We start from the raw sequence: 21,556 nt of genomic DNA on the forward strand, positions 1-21,556 counted from the left end.
ATAACATTAATGTTTCTTTTTCATTAAAGAAAAACATTTTTATCTTATATTAGGCTTATATTGTAGGAATCATGTTCTAATGTTATTTCAATTCTTTTTTATCACAGGAATTAATTTAATACTTACACCGTTTTCATACTATAACTTATTATTTGCTTAGATGGAACACAGCACCAACATTATTATTATTTATAAGATTTTTTTTTCATAAACGTGGGACTAAGAACATCATCATTTAGTACAATGAGAGTACTCATCATTTGTGTCAAATAAACCTAGTTTGAATAAATTGCTTACAATAAAAGAGAAATTTTGGATTTTTGTCCTCTAGAGCCATATGTTCGAAGCACTGTGCGCCGCCCGACGATCCCCGCGCCGACCCATTCATACGGCGCGGCGTGTGGAGCGGCAGTTCACGGTTCAGGCGCGTCCTGGCGCGGGATTCCACACTCCGTGTAACTGCTCATTTACCAGGCCCGTGGCCCGAAAATCGGCGCGCCGACCCAATCACACGGAGCGTGGAGCGGCAGTCGACGGTCCAGGTGCGGCGCTCCACGCGCCCTTTAATGGCACCTTAAAACCGACCTGAGAGTCGAGAAAATAAAAAAAAAACAGTGAAATCCACAAAATCAAATTGCATATATTAGTTTCAAACAGAAAAAGATAAATCCGCCTGTGATTATTTTTGGTATTTTATAGAAGCATCTACGTTTTTGTTTTTTGTCTTTTTTTTATCCTTGGCTGTTACGTCACAGATTATCATTCTATTGTCCGTTTTTGTCATGAAAAAAATCATGAAAACCAGTATAACGTCGAAAATGTTGACGTAACTGCCAAGGATCGAAACAAACTGTATTTTCGACTTTATTTTGCCGAGGTGAGGTGTATTAAAATTTAAAAAAAAACATAATGCTGCATAAAAACGTGCTTACCTAATAATATTAAAACAAACTATTTTACATTATAAAAAATAAATCTTTATTTTTGTCTGAGGATAAAAGAGATTAATCAATAATTTTGAGTAATAATACTTATGTTAATGATGACAAAAAAGCGAAAACAGTGTCTAAAAAGTCTGTATCATAATAACTTTCATATACATTATAATTTTCTTTGTTTAAAAGACGCAATAACGACACGTTTATACTAATAACGACATGTTTTTTGCTAATATTTCAAAATGGATCCGTTTTGTTTGATCACTTCTCAATTATTAAAATAAACGTGGATACTTATGAAATAGAAACTAATGAATGTTTATATTAGGTTGGCAGTAATATATTTGAATTTAAAGACTTTCCATCAAATTGAATGAAAACCTCGTGCATAGCTTTTAATAGACGCGTTTTTTTTCATAAACGGCCCGGACAGTGACCATTAAAGAACCTTTTTTTTTCTAAAGTTCTCTTAATAGATTTTTCGGTACTTTGACTAAAATAGTTTATCCACTGTATTAATTATATATTTATACTAGCGTGAACGAAGTCGCTGGTTCGTTCGCGTCGAATTAATCATTTGTAATGATGATGGTAAAGCAAAGCAAGAATTTCCATTAACATACAAACTGGATAAAATTTACTCACATTTATGTCAGCATGAGAAAAAACAATATGGCGATATTATTATATAACTTGGTAATATTTGAGGGGTAGTTTCATCTCGTTGGAATTTAACTTTCGAAAAATCCGTTGGCCAAAAATAAGCTCTTTACGTCAAGCAGTTTAAGCAGAATATGGTTAAGAAATTATCCAACTTTTTGGAACACCCTGTATGATTTTTTAAAAAAATTGAAAATATGTAAAAAAACAAATAAATTATGCTTGTCCAAGCGTTTTCCTGAAAGACTAACCTTTTTTTAATAACAAATATTGTAATATTTGAGAGGCGTTTTCACCCTCTCGGAATTTGAGATTCGAGAAACCCCTCCTTATCGAACCTCTACACCCCACAGTCAATCCGTTTGCCAAAAAATCAGCTTTAAACGTCAAGCAGTTTAAGCAGAATCGTGATTACTCAATGGTCATATTTTATGAAACACCCTTTATAAATTTATAAAAAATCTTAAAATATGTAAAACAACAAAATAAAATATACGTGTTTAAGAATTTTTCCGAAAAACTCACCGGTTTTTAAATAAAAAATATTTTAATATTTGGGGGACAGTTTTACCCCCTTAGAATTCGAGTTTCGAAAAATTCCTTCTTATCGAACTGAACTTATCGAATCACACACTAAAGTCAATCTATTTTCCAAAAATCAGCTTTTTACGTCAAGCGCTTTAAGCAGGATCGTGATTAATTATTGACCAGATTTTTTGAAACACCCTGTATACATTTTTAAAAAATCTTAAAATATGTAAAAAAACAAAATAAAATATACGTGTTTAAGCGTTTTTTCGGAAACTTGACCGTTTTTTAAATAAGAAATATTGTAATATTTGAGGGGTGGTTTCACCCTCTTGGAACTGGAATTTCGAAAAATCCCTTCTTATCGAACCTCTACACCCTAGAATCAACCTGTATGCCAAAATTGAGCTTCTTACGTTGAGAGGTTTGAGCAGGATCGTGATTAATCAGTATATCAGTTACTTAAGGATTTTATATATTAGTATAGATTTTAATAATTTAAATACCAAAACTAGGCGTTAACTCAAAGGCAGTTGAGAAGACGAACTAATAAGGAATGCCGAGATTTCCTGAGAAGCACCGTGTATATTTTCGCGGGACCTCCTACTTAACGCTTTCGCCATAGAGAAATATAGAATCTATTGACTCTCTTTTATTTAGTTTCTCTGTGGCTCTCGTCTCCTTTGACTCGTGCTAGAGACCGCCTCTAGACCGAGCGCTCCCAAGACGAGGCGAGAGGCAGCGAGGCAAGAGGAGAGCCCCAAGTACACACTCGCCTTGTCTCGCCTCGGGTCACCTCGGTGAGCGTGTACTTGGTACAAAACGTTCAGAGTCCGAGGCGAGGGGCCGGAGAGCAGGCGAGAGCCCCAAGTACACACTCGCCTCGTCTCGGCCTCGGGTCGTCTCGGCGAGTGTGTACTTGCACCATTAAGGTGCGTATACAAATTCTTTCTTCTTTTTATTACAGTCCCGACGATAACATCTTTTATTTATTACTTCCTCTGGGCCAAGGTGACAACGGCGAGGTGTGCTGGAATGACTCCGCAGCGGGTTTTAGGTGGTAACGCTTGCGAATTGTGAGCTGCTGCCTAACCAGGTTGCAAATGGTGCCTTGTGCCTCGTTTGCTTCCCTTTTTCTTTTTCAGGATCACTAGTTTATCGTTGCTGATTCCTCCCGTATTGATGAAGCTGGAAGGCAGAAACACTGAGTATCTACGGGTAGTCATGTTTTAGTCATGTCTTATGGCTAATCTTACTCTAAGCTTGCCCAATAAATCCGTTCTTCTTTTATATTTTTCTATATATACAGGGTTGTTCACCACATACGACACGGAATATTGTAGCTAAACGATTAGATTTTTACAAATTGTAAGTTTTGGGTTCGTTGAAGGACTATTAGAGCTACAAATTAAAAATATTTTTAGGAGATACACAGTGTCCCAAATAAATAAAAATATCAAAGTTGTATTTTTTAAATGGAACACCCTGTATATTATTGAATTTTTAGTTTCTACGATTAAAATAAAGGTAAATTTGATTAAGGTTTATTACACTTAAACCTTACCGTTTTTGAAATATTTTCAATTTTGTGAAATTGCAGTATAAATTTTAAGGCTTCATTTCTCCGAGGGTATCAAAGTTTTTAATACTAAATATTTACTGAAGTTTATTTCTTGATCACTTATTATGTTGCAATAATAAAAATTTTACTACCTTATACAGAGTGTCTAAATATTTATTTTAAATAATTATTAGCTTTAAACGGCAATAACTTGTTTAATCTAAATGGAACACCCTGTATATTTTATGAAAATCAGATGCACAATTTAATTGTCTATCAAATTGTATTATACCATTTTTTACCTATCTCTTCAAATTTCTGTAGAAAATGCATTTTCTTGTAATTTAGAACTCATTTATCAATATACCCATGGAATACTAATATTTCAGATTATTTTTAAAGAGTACAGATACTAATATTGTCGATATAGTTCGTTTATTTCATTAAAAAATAAAAAAACTGTTTAAATATTTGTTAAAGAGGACAAATTAATATGATTCCAGTATTCAAACTACATTAATTGACTGTTTGCGTTGATTAATAATAATTGCTCCAAATACTAAAAAACTGAATTATGTATGTGTATTAGACAGTGTGGTAAAAACACCTTAAAATGATATATCATTTTTTGACAAATGCTTATTTATAACAACAGAGACGTTCATTTTCATAACTTATTATTATATTGATTTCTGCTTCAAATCCATATTTATTCAGAATAATTTATTAACGAACACAATTAAATATTTAATTAATTAGTATTTGGGCGGAAATACTGGTGTTATATTTAATTAATGGTATACTCTTTTATAAAGATTTAAATAGTTTTCTTTTTTGCATACAAATAGGCTAGTAATATTATCGTTTTACTAAGAACGATAATATTACTAGCCTGTACATTTTGTACATTTATTGTTTTAAAACAATCTAAAATGTCAATATTCCATGGGTATATGATAAATGAGGTCTAAATCGTAAGAAAATGCATTTTCTATTAAAACTTGAAGGGATAGGTGAAAAGTGGTCTAATACAATTTGATAGACAATTAAATTGTGCATCTGATTCTTATAAAATATACAGGGTGTTCCATTTAAATTAAACAAGTTATTGCCGTTTAAAGCTAGTAATTATTTAAAATAAGTTTTTAGACACTCTGTATAAGGTAGTATTTTGTATATTATTGCAACACAATAACTGATCAATAAATAAACTTCAGTAAATATTTAGCAATAAAAACTTTGATACCCTCAGAGAAATGAAGCCTTAAAATGTATACTGCAATTTCACAAAATTGAAAATATTTCAAGAACGGTAAGGTTTAAGTGTAATAAACCTTAATCAAATTTACCTTTATTTTAATCCTAGAAATTAAAAATGCAATAATATACAGGGTGTTCCATTTAAAAAATACAACTTTGATATTTTTTATTTATTTGGGACACTCTGTATCTTGTAAAAATATTTTTAAATTGTAGCTCTAATAGCCCGCCAACGAACCCAAAACTTACAATTTGTAAAAATCTAATCGTTTAGCTACAATACTCCGTGTCGTATGTGGTGAACAACCCGGTATATAGTCAAAAGTGTGATGATTGATAGAAGTGGTGCAGTTCGATAACACAACCTGACACAACCTCTTCCCCAATATAGAAAGGGTACCGTAAACTGGGGTGAATAGAAACAGTTTCGTAGGCTATTAGCGATACCTATACGGGTTGATAAAAATGTGGTATTATTTTCCCGAATATTTTAAAACATGGGTCTTTGTTTGTTCTTTGCGTATACATATAATTTGATTTTTGAAAAATATGCATATAAATATTAAATAAAAATAACATTTGTGTTTCTATTCACCTGCTATTCGGGAGAATAGAAACACACACTGACGTTAAGGTTTTTATCTATTCTACTTCCAACAAGGTGATTAGAAACAGTAACTTATTACATATTTAAGTAGGTTTAACAATAATTAACAATACATATAATATAACAACTTACATGTACAAGCAGTATTACTTTAAAAATAAATATTTTATTTATAAAGTTTTCGCGCCATACAAAATAGGTGATAAATCGATCTCACATTTATTGATCAGCTGATTTACAGAAACAGTGCTGCCACAGATAAAAATATAGTTTTTACATTTTATTGTGTATTACCAATGATAGAAAAATTAGATATGTCGACTCTTTTTACTTTGAATATTTTTAATCGTGATTTGATTTTTTTCAGAAATTTTGTTTCTATTCACCACTATGTTTCTATTCCCCCCATTTTACGGTAGATCAATTTATATACTTAGGGTCTTTAATAACAAATAATGGGGGCTGTGAAGCAGAGATAAGAAGGCATATAGCAATGGCACGGACGGCTATGATGAGCTTAAGAAAAATATGGACAGATAGGAACATTACTAAAAACACCAAAAAGACCCTTGTTCGATCTTTGGTGTTCTCCATATTTCTATACGGGTCTGAGTCATGGACGGTCAACAGCGCTGATAGACACCGTATAGATGCATTTGAGATGTGGTGCTGGAGGAGAATGCTCCGTATCCCATGGTCAGCTCGAAGAACGAACCAGTCAATTCTTAATGAACTCGGCATCACAGATCGATTATCCACCATCTGTCGTAGACGCATCCTGCAATACTTCGGTCATATTACTCGCAGAGGTAAAGACAACCTTGAAAAAATCATAGTACAAGGCAAAATAGAAGGCCGAAGACCCAGAGGACGATCACCATCGAGATGGCTTGACCAAATAGCAAATATTACAGGTCATCCATTTCAATCAAATCTCCGTGAAGCGGAAGATCGCCAACGATGGAAGATCAAAATCACTAGCTGCACATAGCCATAATGTCACGATTCTTCAGACATGAAGAGACGACGACGACGAAGAAGAAGAAGTCAAAAGTATAGAGGAACCGTTAAATACCGTTAAAGGGATTTTACTTTAAAAACTGTGGAAATTTATTTCACTGGTTAACCTTTTTTAACTAATTTGACTGGCATAAGTATGTTGCAAGTTCGAGGTAATAACTAGTTTAAAACAAAGCCCTATGTTGATCGATAACATATATGGATTATTTAATCTTTTAATAATTTACCTCGGATTCTAACTTGACCTGAAACTAGTTATAGATTTTTCAATGCAGTATTTGTAGTGTAGGTTGCTAATACAGAAGTCGATGTAAGTTACTAAATACTTAGACCCTTAAACTTTCATTACAAATATTTCGATTTAAGCATTATTTAATAGCACAATAAGTATTACCTCTATGCTATAACGTTCAAGGATATCCTTGTAAAAGTTATTAGGTTAAGGCTTATTAAAAACAGTTAAATTTTTATTAATCTATTTGTTTATTTATCGTCAATCATCACTCTCGTCCTTTGTTAATTTTATTCATATTATCCATACATGTGCTAATGTAAAGTGTCAACAAATAATTCATACGTATAAGGGATTTCCCAATATTATTTTGATGATTACTATGTATGTCATTTTAAATCATTGCAATTGCGGAATTCTGATAAAATACCTTTTACAATGCTTTCCTTAGTAAGATAACATTTTAATATTTTTATATGAGATACGCCTGAAAATTGAAGATATTTTGCTTGTTTATAACTACAATTACACGTAAATAAAAAATAATATATATTTGGATTTTTTCCAAATTCTTAAGCTCTTTTTGCATCTTATTAGAAAAAAAACAAAAAATGTTTACGCTGCTGTTAATAATAAAATCGGCAAAAACAATGACATTAATCAAAATTAATAAGAACGATGTATCAAAGAATGAAATCGAAATTATATTACCATAGCGCCTTATGATTTTTAGGACTTTCTAAAATTCTTTTCTTCTCTTTAAAATTTCAAGCATATTTTCATGTTTTTTTTAATTTCCTCTAAAACGGTATTGAGGTTTTGAAAAGTCTAAAAAAAAACGGGATTAGGTAAAAACCATTTTGGAACAAGCAAATTTTTTTGTGAAGAATGAATTTTTCATATAAGTTCAAAGCAACTGAGTTATTTTACTTTGAAATTAATTAAAAATTGCTTAAATTTTCAGAACCACTGACTTTTTTTTAATCTATATATGTTACCATATATTATCAAGATTATGTTTTTAACTGCGAATTTCGAAAAATACAAAAATATTTATTTTATTTGAGAAAAAACCTCATAGGCGTATTTCTGGTATCGTACTACAATCGTACTATATTCACCTACTTACAGCACTTATACAGGGTGTCTTAAAAAACATGTGCCATCTCTCGTGGGGGAGATTCCTCCCGTAAAAATAAGATTTAAGTAATTATCTTAAATACCATAATTTTATTATTTGAAATTGCTGTATGTTGGAGTAATAGTAATAGTAACTAATAGTAATAATATTTAATAATAAATTAGGTAAAAAATATAATTTATTAATTTTATTTTTATTTTAATTTTAATAATTATTGTGATTAATAAAATTGCGTTTATCTCATCAAGGAGGCCTAATTCGACAAAATATCAAGAGATAACTTTTATTTGGCATTAACCGGCCTACACAATTTTCATATCAAAAGAAAAAAAGTCTGTGGCGCACATGTTTTTTTTTGAAAAATATTCCATTGATAACCCATATGCACGTCCATGATGAATTTATCGACACTTTTTTAGCATTAAAATATGTAGCACTTGTAGTAATTTTTACCCTCAAAATTTCATTCAAATCACTAAAAGTACTTGGAAGAAAATTATAATAAATCGAAAAAATATTAAGACTTTAACACCCTGTAGCTACGAAACAAAGCAGAATAGGACCTATATTGATATGAAAAATATATCTTATTTTTACGTGAGGAATCTCCCCACCAGAGATGGCACATGTTTTTTGAAACACTCCGTATACATTTATTTAAGACTGACCCTGTATTTCTCGAGAAACTATGTAGGTTTAACCAGAAAACAGTTCACTTTTAGGTAATATTTGTTTAAAGCCTCTTCATTAGTAGTGACATTTGAAATAATTAAAAAGAGAATTTTAAATTAATTTGTTATTATTATTTAATAAAGAATATTTTACTTTATAGATAATCATTTTTCTATTAGAATAATTTTTTCCTATTTAGAAATACTTACAAATCAATTTGTCATGAAGGTACTAATTGATACTTCTAACAAATGTTCGGAAATTCATTTTTAATTTAGTACGGATATTTAAACCTTTAGGTTATCTATTTTGCTTAGTTTAGATGTATTTATGTGTGCGTAAGTTAAGGTTTTGTGGAAACAAATACTGAATATTTTATTCATATATTAGGTAAGTCATTTGTAAACAATGATTTAAAGAAAATTAAAACAATATCCATGTTCAATCGATTTTAATGCATGCAATGGTATTGTGCAACTATATTGCAATTTGTATTAAATTAATATAGTAAAAAATATTAAATAATTAATAATATTTTAGTTTTACCCTTATAATTTAATTAAATATTTACAAGTTTATCGATTATTCAGACGAGTCGTTTTTTTTGCTGGGTTGTGAGTGTCACACTCCGCAACAATACCAGCTGAGTGCTTTATAAATAATTGATTAATTTTCTCCAATAATTTTAGTCATCTGCTTCTGCTAATGATGTATGCTAGTATCACAGAATATCTAGCTACGCAACAGAAGCCTCGTTACATGCATAAAATTGTAGGTATCAAAAGGAGACAGGCTTTAAAAGCCTGTCTCCAAATCAGATATTTTGATGCGGTAGTTTTGCTACTACATAACAGAGGGCGATAAATTTTAAAGAAAACAGTTTTCTACAAACGAAATTTAAAAGAATTTTGTGCAGTGTTGCCATTGTGTAATTTATATTGTAATACTTCCTGATACAGCCTACCTTTAAATTTGCTACGTCATTTAAACATTAAAATAGATCAGAACTCTTTTTTCAAACGTTTAAGTATTTAACTTGCCATGTTAGATGGAGTTAAATCTTACGAGCTGAATTACAATCAGTTCCTGACATTTGATTGTAATTGAATCCTGAATTTTAATTGTAATCCGGTGATAATATAATAAATATTGTTCTACTATTATAATACCACTTCCTGACGTTCAATTGTGTTCATACTTTATACCGTATGATCGGGAAAAAACGGCGTTAGAAAAAATGAAATAAAAAAATGAAGATCGCTGTCATTTTATATGTAAATTTTTATGGGAAATAGTACACCATAATATAGTACCATATTACGATACATGGCTTTCGATACTTGGTATTCGACTTATCTTTAGTAACATTGTAATCTTATGGTTCCATGGAGCATATAAAGTGGTACCTTCTATAGTACCATTTTATGATACCACTTTCTGATGTTCGATTGGGCTCATATTTGATATATATATACTTGCGTATTTTTGATGACATTGCAATATTATGGTACCATGAAGCATATCAAGTGGTACCATAATATAGTACCATACTACATATGTGCATGGCTTTCGATTCGGCTTAAACTTGATATACTACGTATATTCGGTGACATTGTAATATCATGGTACTATGATGCATGTAAAGTGGTACCATCTATAGTACCGTATTATGATACCACTTCCTGACGTTCGATTGAACTCACATTTAATATATAATTTCGTATTTTTGATGACATTGCAATATTATGATACCATAAACCATATCAAATGGTACCATAAAATAGTACCATATTACGTACATGGTGTTCAATTGGGCTTAAACTTGGTTTCTTCCTGACGTTCGATTGGGCTTGTATTTGATATATACTTGCGTATGTTTGATGACATTGCAATATTATGATACCATGAAGAGGTACCATAATGTAGTACCATATTACGATACCATTTCCTGGCGTTCGATTGGGCTTAAACTTGGTATACTACGGATCTTCAGTGACATTGCAATATTATGGTACTTATGATATCATTTCCTGGATTGCGATTGGGCCCAAATTTGGTATGCGTTTCTTTATAAAGATTTGTTTAATTAATAATTTTAATTTATTTTACGAATTTTAATTTACTGTACGATGTCGTGACAGCAACTTTTATACCGAGTATGATATTATTAATTGTGCCTGTGTCACTTTTTAAAATCTACCTAGGTCTATATAAATAACGTGGCAAACAGTAGAAATTTGTTATTATAGTATTTTTTTAGTCAATTAAGTTTTTTTGTACTGCATTTTAATAAATTATTTCCATTACGAACGTTCCAGCATTAATAAATATCACTATCAATTGCCCTGTACATTTTTAAAGGTAATTAAAGGTATTTTCTTAGTTAACAATATAAGGTAGTGTATATTAAAAATGTATTTTATGAGTATATGTTTTGTAATATACTTAAAACTATCTTAAAAGCCAAACGAATAATTAATACAAGTGTATCTGACAAGAAAAGAAGAATAGAAAGAAACTATTATAAACTCTACACTCCATAATTATAAACCAGAAAACGAGTGGGATGCCAATTAAAATCTTTTTGAATCTGGCAACTGTGCATATTTAACCGGGCGTCAATGCCGTCGACGTGCCGTCGATCCGCATCGATCCATAACCGAAAGTTCAAAATTTCCAATTATATTCTGATTATGATATTGTCGCGCCATCTAGTATTTTATTTGTGCAATTTTAGCTCTTCCATTTCGAGTATTTTTCTGTTGCGTAGCTAGATATTCTGTGCTAGTATGGTTAGAATATAGAATCCAATAGAGATTTTACTGTATTGTTCTCTTTTTAACAATTTTCTAAGTATTTGTAATAATTTATATTGCAATTTTGCATTATAACGATTATGAGAGATTTTTGGTAGAAAATAAAATTACTTATCATTTTTAAAGATAAGGTAACGCCATTTATGGCTTTTTCTTTAAACATTTATTTAGTTTATTAGAACATAGGCGTACTTAAGAGTCCATTTCACTAGTCCGAAAAAGTAGCAAAATAAGCGTTCGACATTTAACGTTTTATGTAAAACTGGCTAGGTATTTTTACACAAATGAAGAAGGAAATTAAAGATAAACGATTATACTAGATCCGTATTGTAGCACATTTTTAGACAACTTCTTTGTTTTTAAGATTTTTGATGGTCAAATATCAACAAAATATTCCTTATGTTTGGACTAAATTTTCTCGAAAATAAAGACATAATTTAAAATTCCGTTACTATACGGAAATAGACCGAAGTTTTGTGATTACAGTGATATATAATTGATATGGTTTTGTAACAAACTGCTCGCTATTTTATGGCAAATGCTGAAGCTCTGCAAACCTTAATCAAGCCTTAATCAAAGCAGGTGTGTTTGGGATTTTTGGTGTCGCTTAACACGACAGGATCGGGCTAAGCCTTAGGCAGATTTCTGAAATATAATATATATTTCCTTCGGCCACACACCCGACCGTTTTCGTTTTACCCGACCCCTGAGAGTAACCCGAAAGTACAGCGTAATAGACTCTTAATGTCACATATCATAATTCGAAATATTTTTAATTTCATGTATCATGCATCAGCATTAATTCTGGCTAAGAAATATTACAAACTGACAATATATTATAGTTGTAAGATTTCCTTAAGTTACATATACAGGGTTGTTCACCACATACGACGCGGAGTATTGTAGCTAAACTCTTAGATTTTTGCAAATTGTACGTTTTGGGTTCATTGAAGGACTATTAGAGCTACAATTTAAAAATATTTTTACAAGATACAGAGTGACCCAAATAAATAAAAAATATCAAAGTTGTATTTTTTAAATGGAACACCCTGTATATTATTACATTTTTAGTTTCTACGATTAAAATAAAGATAAATTTGATTAAGGTTTACCGCATTTTAATCTTACCCTTTTTGAAACATTTAGGTTTTTGTCAAAATACAGTATTTTGACAAAAATAAATAATTTTGATGCTTTATTTCTCCAGGCGTATTTAAGTTTTTAAAACCAAATATTGTACTGATATTGTCTATTTACTAAATTTTGTGTTTCATTAATAAAAATTATACTACCTTATACAGAGTGTCTAAAATTTTATTTTAAATAATAATTAGCTATAAACGGCAATAACTTGTTTAATTTAAATAGAACACCCGGTATATTTTACAAGAATCAGATGCACAATTTAATTGTCTATCAAATGTATTGTATCATATTTTACCTATGTCTTCAGGTTTTCGTAGAAAATGCATTTTCTTATAATTTAGACCTCAAAAATCAATATACCCATGGAATATTGACATTTTTGATTATTTTTAAACATGTAACAAATTTTTAAATGGTACGGATACTAATATTGTCGATATAGTTCGTTTATGTTATTAAAAAATAAAAAAAATGTTTAAATATTTGTAAAAGAGAACAAAATAATATGATTCCAGTATTCAAACTACATTAATTGACTGTTTGCGTTGATTAATAATAATTGCTCCAAATACTAAAAACCTTAATTTTGTATGTGCATTAGACAGCCTGGTAAAAAGTAACACCTTAAAAATGTTATTTCATTTTTTGACGGATGCTTATTTATAACAACAGAGGCGTTCATTTTCATAACTTATTATTATATTGATTTCTGATTCCAAATCCACATTTATTTAGAATAATTTATTAACTAATACAATTAAATATGTAATTAATTAATATTTTAGCGGAAATAATGGCGGTATATTTAATTAATGTTTCTCTTTTATAAAGATATAAATAGTTTTATTTTTGTATACCAATACTGGTATAATATTATCGTTTTTAGCACCTGTACATTTGTTGCTTTAAAAACAATCTAAAATAACAATATTCCATGGGTATTTTGATAAATGAGGTCTAAATTATAAGAAAATGCATTTTCTACGAAAACTTGAAGGGATAGGTAAAATGGTATAATACAATTTGATGAACAATTAAATTGTGCATCTGATTCTCCTAAAACATACAGGGTGTTCTATTTAAATTAAACAAGTTATTGCCATTTAAAGCTGGAAATTATTTAAAATAAATTTTTAGACACTCTGTATGAGGTAGTATTATTTTTATTATTGCAACACAATAACTGATCAATAATTAAACTTCAGTAAATATCTAGTATTAAAAACTTTGATACCCTTGGAGAACTGAAGCCTTAAAATTTTTACTGCAATTTCACAAAATTGAAAATATTTAAAAAACGGTAAGGTTTAAGGGTGATAAACCTTAATCAAATTTACCTTTATTTTAATCATATAAACTAAAAATGTAATAATATAAAGGGTGTTCCATTTAAAAAATACAACTTTGATATTTTTTATTTATTTGGGACACTCTGTATCATGTAAAAATATTTTTAAATTGTAGCTCTAATAGCCCTTCAACGAACCCAAAACTTACAATTTGTAAAAATGTATTCGTTTAGCTACAATACTCCGTGTCGTATATGGTGAACAACCCTGTATATTGTGTGATGCATCGGAAACAGGGACATTAATATAAATTATAAGAACTCTTGAAATAGTATGTGTGTAATCAGAGAGCAGGCCTAGCTGGTGAGGCGCTGTGACCAAAAATTAAGTTGATTCTCTTCCTATTGTATGTATAAGCTTTGCTAGTGTCACATACATGATAAAATTTAAATCTTAATTTTAGTTAGAAAATATAATTTTTTTATAGTGAACTCTTGTTACGATCAAAGCTCTGTTATCAACTAGTTGCTCTGTGTATCAACTACTGATGTGAGTGTTGTAGCGTTTTCCATACCGGTTTATAATAAGCAGTTCACTACACATGTAGAGTATGCATCTATAAAAGTATATAAGAAATTATTAGTATCATTATAATGAAATCGATTATATCATCCGTCTACAAGAGAAACACACTACGTCTAAAAACTAATAATATTTGAATGAATTGCTTCTGAACAAATATAAGCCTAATCCTAATACAAACAGTCGTTGTTTCTCAGCTTCAATCTACTGAGGTGTTTGTTGAGGAGACCTCAAGCTGAGAAACAACGGCGAATGCAGATTCTGTGGGGAAAATGGGGAAACATCAGAACACCTTAGCGCCGAGACGACAACCGTTCGTGCCATGAATTTTTGTACCGGGTGTCCCACTAAGAATAGCTCTCGACTGTATCTCGGAAAGTATTAGCCGTAGGGCTTACGGAAAAAAATATTTATAACTAAAGAGACTATGAGAAATTGCTGGAAATTATTTTCAAGTTTGTAAAACGGTCGCTAGGTGGCGCAACTGCTATGGGAAATAAGAAAAATATATTTTTCACAGAATTTTGCCTAGATAATGGGTACTATAAATAATAGCTTCATAATCTTCAGTAAATTTTGGATTTTTTTCGTTAGGGCTATTTTCCCCTATCTGCTAAAATAAAGTGGTGGGGGAAGGGTAGATCTATCTTTATTTAAATGTTAATGACTCCGGACTGGATGATCAGAATCCAACAAATGAGAGTTCGTTTAAAAGAGCGTTTCTTACTCTATAATATACCATAAAAATAATAATAATAAGGTCTTGAACGTAGACGCTAGGGGGCGCTTTCTTACAATTTAACAAATATAGTGCGTTTTTTCAAAAAAATTAAATACGATAGTATGTGTTTTATTAGCTGATAGTAAAGAGTAGTATAAGCTTAAAAAGTCAGCGAAACCCGCATCTTGATATCTTCTTTCAAACCGAAGATATTAGCAAAATTATAATAAATACCAAAAAATAAGCTCTTAATTAGGTACCTTATTTTTACAAGATAGAAACAGTTAGTTTATTTTAAAATCGACGATATACCCGAATATCATAATATCAGATGTATTAATATCTAATAATTAAGATATGTATTAATAATAGTGAACAAGAAACGATGATTCAGTGAAGTTATGGTAAGCTTTGGAAAAAAGTTGCTCTTCGCGTAACAGTATAAACGTCAAATTGTTATTAGATCAACATTTTGATAGTCTTAGCAGCGTTTTTTTATCTTTTAAATGCTTTTTCAAAATACTTTATTATTTGAAGTAGTTGAAGTTGTTGGCATTTTGAAAAAGCAATCAAAAGATAAAAAACGCTGCCAAAAATATCAAAATGTTGATCTAATAACAATTTGACGTTTATACTATTACGTCAAAAGCAACTTTTTTCCAAAGCCTACCATGACTGCACTGAATCATCGTTTCTTGTTCACTATTATTAATATCTTAATTATTAGATATTAGATACACATCCGGTTGATGTCGAAGATGGACAACTGGCCTATGTGGTGCCGTTTCAGATACTGGCTTTTGTCAAAGCCCTGTGACTGTATTAGACTAGTAATAACCCATTATAATTGAAGAAAAGGGGAACACATAATAGATTTGTAAGATCGCGGTGCTTATCCCCCCTCCTAAACATTCTACATTCTACAATATAAACTAAATAAATATGAAAATAGTTTAAAAATAAAACTTATAATTTTTTGAAAACTGAGCTTTTTTTCATAGTATAGGCTTATATATCAAGATGTCCCTCTGAGGTATTTTCGCCAATTTTTTTTTTAGTTTTTAGTTAAAAAACATAATTTCTTTTTTGTTTCGTTTCTTTGACCTGGTATACTATATATTTTTTTCTTGTATTCTTAGCTTTAGGTCGTGGGGATTGCAAAGATGTTACTGGATTTTGTTCATTACTTTATTTTTATGAGTATAATAAAAATAAAATAATGAACAAAATCCAGTAACATCTTTGCAACCCCAACGACCTAAAGCCAAGAATAAAAAGAAAAAAACATAATTTCTTGATAATATGGCAACATAGACAGTAGATTAAATTTACAAGAAAGAAAATGCAGAAAAGATCCAGTGATTCTCAAAATTTGAGCAAAAAATCAAGCAAAAAAAAGTAAAATAATGCCGTTATTTTGCACTTATTTGAAGAACGATAAAGAGAAAATATGTTTCTTTTATCGAGATCTACCAATACTTAAAATACTTGCACTTATTTCTGGGACACCCCATATGATAAAATATAAATCATTTGTAATATATAAATGATTTGTAAATAATCATTTGTAATTAAAAAGTCAAAAATATAATAAAGTCAGAAATTCATAAATCGGACTTGTGTGTTTTGCTTGTAGACAATATTGTAGTTTCATAAATTCATATTATTATTTTAGTACTATGAATCTAGTATACCAATATTTCTAGTAAATATTAATAAGGATGTGCCCAAATGTTTACTTTATCTATATAAACATCAATCAGTGAATATGAATCTGGCAAGTATTCTATTGAATGATCTAATATACCGATTATTGACGTTTTTGCGTAGATTTACCTACGTCACTGGTCACCTATATTTCCTTCGTTTTATTACACCAACGTTTAAACATCAAATCGTATATAATAAAAGGTGAATTGTGTGATGTGTTGTTTAATAATTTTAACAAAAACTATCCAAAACGGTTCTGAAAGATTTTTAGAATATAAATACTTCCCTTCCTAGAATTATATATCTATATTTTTGACTTACTGACATTTTTTTTTAATAATATGGTGTACATTTTAGATAAAATTAAGCGTTGGTTTGGTATGGATACATCAGAGGAAAAGCAAACTACACTTGACGACATCAACGATGAAGAAAAAATGGGTGATCAATCTGATGGTGAAGCGTTAGTAAGGAGGAAGAGGAATGTTTCCTCTGTTCCGGAAAATGGCAATACCCAGCCAGATGGGAAAGTTGCCGAAGAATTTTAATTTTCCATAACAGTAAGTGTAAAAATACTTTTATTTTACCTATGTTCTTAATACGAGTTCATTGCATATTTTTCGTTTATGAATAAAGATACAAAGATGCGGTTTTTAAATCACTGTGCTCCTTTTTTATGAAACTTGCTACACTTGCCCTATTAGTTACTGAAATAAAGGGCGAATTTGAAAATTTTACATTTTTTTTGGCTCTCCTCGTATCATGATTATCCTATAACTTATAGAAAAGGTGAAAACTGAGTTCAGTAGAGTTTTTGACGTACATTCTAGAGGAGCACTAGCTTTATGTTGAAAGCTGTTATTTTCGAATTATGAATTAAACTTATATTTTTTGGGATATTAATGGGACACCGTGTATATTACTTTTTTTATTTTATTTGTCTCAGTATGAACTTTCTAAATTTTTTTTTGCTCAAATCAAAATTAACCGCGATAGGGGGGCTAGAAGCTAGGGGATGATAGTAGAAACTCTTAAACATTTCATTTTAAAAGCAAAACAGCTTTTCTAGATAAAATTATTTTTTACGAATTTTGTAATGACTTCATAAATTTGCCGTACGCGTTAGAAGTTTGTTTACTTGTCATTTACAAATAGGGGTATAAAATAATGGAAAAATACTTTTTGAGGGGATAAGGTTGCAAATAATTATAAGTTAGGTAACTTTCGCGCATGCGTCAATCTATCCAATGGGCTTCTGTGAAGAATCTGAATTGAAGTATACCGGGTGCGTCTCAAAAGTGGCTCACCCCTATAACTTTTTTAATTTTTTCAGTTAAAAAAACGAGATTTGGTATGTTAGTATATGACATAAATTGGAATTGATTGATGTATTCAATTGTTTTCGGTCACTTCCTGTTTCACCGAAAATTACTACAACTTTTGATTTTTAAATAGCACCTTCGTTATTTTGTTACTTTATTCGATAGAAAATAACACTCTTAATAGAATGACATATCACATGTCAACTTTTGACATTTTTGAGTATGATTTATTTGAAATTATAACATGCGGTTCTTAACGATTGACTCGAAATACCAAGTGTGTGGTGTCAAATTGTTCGTAAACAAATGCTTTTTTCCAAATATGCTAATGGGCCACCCTCGCTGCATTTGAAAAAATTGAGATATGTTTTAAAATACGATTTGAGCATTTTCTCACTGGCATTAAACGATCAAATCTATTTTTCTAAGCCTCCTTTTTAAGAATTAGTGTTTTTAACATCGCCGTGGAACTCTAGATTGAATTTTAAAATACGATTTTTTATTAAGCGAGAATGTCAAAAGTTGACATATGATGTGTCATTCTATTCAGAATGTCATTTTCTATCGAATAAAGTAAAAAAATTCCGAAGGTGCTACTTAAAAATCAAAGGTTGTAGTCATTTCCGGTAAAACAGGAAGTGACCAAAAACAAATAAATACGTCAATCGATCCTAATTTATGTCATACACTAACATACCAAATGTCGTTTTTTTATCTGAAAAAAATAAAAAAGTTATAGGGGTGAGCCCCTTTTGAGACGCACCCGGTATAATTTTCGAGCAAATTGATAGAAAATATCAAATATCTGAATTTTCAGCAACTTATGATTTTTTTTTAAAATTCTACTATCATCCTCTAGCTTCTAACCACCCTATCTCGGTTAATTTGAGAAAAAAGTATAGACATTTTTATGGCGAATTTGTCGCTCTACAACATACTTGAATTTTTTCTTTCTAATCCTGGTTACTTTCCCAAAATTTGAAAAAAGTACTTTATAATTATTTTTCACCCCTTCCCGGAGGTGATTTTAAATGAATCTGAATTGAAGTTTATAATTTAGCAAATTGAAAGAAAATGTTATATATCGGAATTTTTCAGCAACTAATGATTTTTAAAAATTTCTACAATCATCCTCTAACCATTAGCGTAACTAGCAATTTATTCTGGGGTGGGCCTGGAGGGGGGGCCTGGTGTTGAGCCCAGGGGGGCCTAGGGTTTTTGTTTTTTTAAAAATGAAAAATTATTTTAAAAAACACATTTTTTGAATAAAACGTTTACAAGAATTTCTCTATCAATAAATTTCATAGACCTGGTTATCAAACCGTGTTCCCGTAGGTTACTTAAATATCTACAAATGTTCACTAGTAATACCACTAGAGGTCAAATTATTTCCGGAAATTTTTTCTCGCTCATGAATATTTTGAAAATTATCCCGAATCGAAGACGAGGGATACTCGTGTGGTATTCGGTAAGAAAATTCCACACAAAATTGTGTTTGAAAATCAAATAATTAAATTGTATTTTGCTATGACAACTAAGTGACACCCAAACCTAAAAACTATTTCAGTTTTGAAGCTGTCAAAAGGTACGGCTTAAAAAAATGTTTCGCTTCGGTCATGAAAGCAAAGAAAATATTCGTCGGGAGATTAAGCAGTTGACACCCGCGAATACTAGGAAATCGAAGTCAAGCGTATGGAAGCAGTTTACATTTTCTTTTAAATCTCCCTGTATATTTTTTGGAAACTTTTTACACTTTTTAGAACTGTCTGTTCACGTAGTTACGGCTTTACTCTATGGTTACGGAACTAAAAGGGATACAATTACAGAAAAAATCCGGTGGCTTTCAAAATTTTTCAAAAAAAAAACATTTTTTTTAATTTTCAAACATAAATAACTCGGTTATTGTGGACTTATCTGAAAAATGGTAAAGAAAAAATATGATTCTTTTATCGAGATCTACCAGCTCTGAAAATATTTGCACTTATTTAAGACTCACCCTGTAGTTATGAGGATGTAATTCCTTATAATCAGATTTAAAATACCTTTCGTCTATAAGAAAATTACAATTTGGTGATAATATTTTTTTAATTAGATATGTTTTTCTTTCAGATGAAGAGAAAAAGAAGTTACAGAAAACTGATTATTTTCTAGCTTTAATGTCAAATATAAGACTGTTTATTTATTTTTTTTAATTTAAAATTTTTAAACTAATAAACGATGTTCCTGTTAATAAGCTTAATAGATAAATAATATTATTCAATTAGCTTTTTTAGTTGTTTTAAATTAATATTACAGTATTAATTGGCACTGATTCAGTATTCAGTAAGTAAAAAATACGTTTATTGTAATATGAGATAAGTGATTGTAATATAGAGTTTAAGTGAAAATAAGAACGAATGTTAATGAGTTGTTTGATAAAAAGTATGTTTATTGTTATGATTTTATGTGTTATCTTGATAGTTTGTATAACAACGTTAATTTAATTAAAGTTTATATAGTTTTCAATATATTTACAGAACTAAATAGTTTATATTGCAAGGTATTATTATTTTAATTATGAGTTTATTCTAGTTTGTTCATTTCAGTATTATAAAATATTAAATAAATCTATGTATATGTAGTTAGTTTTATATTGAAGAAATCCCTTAAAGTAAACTAACAGTGAACATTTAAAAAAAAACTCAAGAAACACTAGATTATTAAACTACTCCAGTTTCCAAACTTCAAAGAAGTGGAGAAAATGGAGACAGATTATCCAAGCCTCCACCTCACGGGTTCCTCAGCCGGAGGCAAGCTCCTCGACTGTGAAGGGCGGCACGGAGGGCCAAACTCCAACCGTGAAAGGGTGTGTACCCTCGGAGAAAGAACTGATGTCAGAGGAGGATGGGAAATACCCTGTCCCCTCTACAACAGGGGTATGGTGGGTTATAGACGGTGTGATGACTCAAGGAAGGGGGGGGGGGCACAATAGATCTTTAAGGTCGCAGTGATTAACCCCCCCCCTCTTACTCATTCTACATTCTACATTCCAAACTTCAGTACTCCAAAAATGTTATTATTTGGAGTAGTATCCGAGGCAGCTAGGTTGATTCTCACTATACCTTCCGTTTCCATTCCATATTCGTTCCGTATTTTTATTGTATTGACGCTGTACGTAAGCTTCCGTTCCGTATTAGTTCCATACTTTTTATTGTACAAATTTATATCATTACGAAAGTTTTACTTTAAAAATTTGTCTTTTGAAAAAGGTAATAGATTTAATTAAGAGGCGAAAGAATAAATAATATCAGCAAAATTTTAACAGAGCTTATACAAATGGAAGAACTTGACAACGCTGTTTCCGATACGTTT

At 30.4% G+C, this 21,556-nt stretch overlaps 1 protein-coding gene and 1 long non-coding RNA gene across 2 annotated transcripts in view; one reads left to right on the forward strand and one right to left on the reverse strand.

Annotated features, from left to right (window-relative positions):
- Window positions 1–8,920, reverse strand: part of LOC115885022 (fatty acyl-CoA reductase wat-like) — a 39,414-nt gene extending 30,494 nt beyond the window's left edge. Inside the window, exon 1 of the mRNA XM_030903766.1 lies at window positions 8,829–8,920. The gene's annotated coding sequence lies outside the window, so the exon portion shown is untranslated. The remainder of the gene's footprint in view (window positions 1–8,828) is intronic.
- On the forward strand, window positions 6,859–20,748 carry LOC115885023. Its single transcript, XR_004050666.1, has 3 exons — window positions 6,859–6,884; window positions 17,241–17,443; window positions 20,315–20,748. It is a non-coding gene; the product is annotated as an uncharacterized LOC115885023 (long non-coding RNA).
- The last annotated feature ends 808 nt before the right edge of the window (window positions 20,749–21,556 follow it).

The sequence above is a fragment of the Sitophilus oryzae genome, unplaced genomic scaffold, assembly GCF_002938485.1.
Source record: "Sitophilus oryzae breed Bouriz unplaced genomic scaffold, Soryzae_2.0 scaffold_359_pilon_pilon, whole genome shotgun sequence".
In the NCBI taxonomy this organism is placed as follows: Eukaryota; Metazoa; Arthropoda; class Insecta; order Coleoptera; family Curculionidae; genus Sitophilus; species Sitophilus oryzae.